The following is a 1,761-nucleotide window of genomic DNA, read 5'->3' as shown; positions in this document are numbered from 1 at the left end:
ATTACACCATATTTATGTAAGGGTTAGTTCCTAGAGCCTTGAGACTTTTATGATGCCCGTCTTTAAGACCCTATTTTATGTTCTTCCAACTTTAATATTGGAAAAATATCATTCCAGGGAAATTCTCTGATATAACTAAGTAGTGCTCAACTGGGAGTGATTTTTGCCCCAGAGGAACATCTCTCAAAGAACAGAGGCATTTTTGTTCATCACAACTGTGGGGAAATGTGGGTGCTACTACTAGCATTTAATGATGTAGGGTGCTAAACATCCCACAGTGCACAAGGCAGCCCCAACAACAAAGAATTATCCATCGCAGAAGGTCAACATTTCCAAGGTCAAGGAATTATGCATGGTCTAAATCACAGATGTGAGATGTCTTTCTGACTTTAGAGTTTTTAAGATATCTCTACAATCACACGTCATTGTTTCTGTGGCAGTCAAATGGTTTATTTCTATCTCATTTGCATGTTCTTCCTCATTCTGCCCTTACCTCTCACACATATCTGAACCAAAAGGTATACTAGAGCTAAGACTCCTCACGTATGATTCCTTCTAGACTGCAAAAGACATTTAGTTAATAAAGCCAGTGTCCCGAAGTCTGTGTGTGTGGGAGGTAGAGAGTGGAGAGTGCTGGGAACAAATGGCCAGCAATTAAAAAGTTCCCCTACTCATGATTCTTTCCCTGGGATTATTACGGAATTGTAGCGTGGCTCAGAAGTAGAATCAACGGCTATGCAGATCCTGTCCTGCAATATTAGCCACTCTCTAGATACAACAGAAAATAAATGAGGTAATTGCTAGTGAAAAGCAAATAGATTCAGCTACAGCCCACTTATGACTTAATGTAAAACTGTTAGCAGATTTAATTTATCATTTGTGAAACAGTAACTAAACGTAGCTGGTTAACTTACTTATACAGAACCCATTCTGTATAGGGCAAAGGCTCTTCCATTAATTATTGAATCTAAGGACTGAAAGTAATCACTTTTACCTGAGGAAAAGTGAACACACTTATTCTAGATCACAAATAAAGTCTGTGGCCATGGGTACATTTTGATTGCAGCTATTCTTGCATTTTAGTAATTGAGTTTGGTTTGGTTTTTTTAATGCATGGCTAAGTGTAATCAGGAAATGATTTGGTGGATCTTTACAATGAAAGGGAACTTGAAGACCACCTAATACAACATACTCAGCTGTGGAGGACACTTTCTAAATGGCTTCTGATGAGTGTAGAGCAAGACATACAGAACATTTCCAAGGAAGTTGTTCAACCAAGATTTAATGAATCTTGGTGCTAGAAATAATTTTGTAAGTAATTTGTCTAACCACTCTCAAATTCTTAAATCTTCTCTACAACAGTTTTGACATTGACTTTCAGTTGTTTCTTGATTAAAGAAATATTCTTTGAATATTAGCTATATTCATTTCCTCATGCACACTTCAATGACTGCTTCGAGAAATAGTACCTGAGAGTTACCCTCTTTGAAAATAATAGTAAAAGAAAGTAGGAATTATCCTTTCCCTCTTGGACTATTATACTTAAATGGCAGTGACATGCTTTTAAAATAGGAAACTGCAATTGAGTTAATGGGCTATGAAGAAGTACAAGTAACTGATACTTCAAGAAAGGCTTCACCGAGGAAGTGATTTTTGAGATCCTATAATGAGAAATTTATCCCTTTCCATTTGTATTTACCTCTTGCAACTGGAAAATTCTGTCTTACATTAAACTGGTATCTCTCTTTCTTGGCAATTTTA

This window comes from Dasypus novemcinctus, chromosome 15 (genome assembly GCF_030445035.2).
Source record: "Dasypus novemcinctus isolate mDasNov1 chromosome 15, mDasNov1.1.hap2, whole genome shotgun sequence".
Lineage (NCBI taxonomy): Eukaryota > Metazoa > Chordata > Mammalia > Cingulata > Dasypodidae > Dasypus > Dasypus novemcinctus.
The sequence above is the reverse complement of the archived record's forward strand: the minus strand, read 5'-3'. Positions refer to the sequence as shown.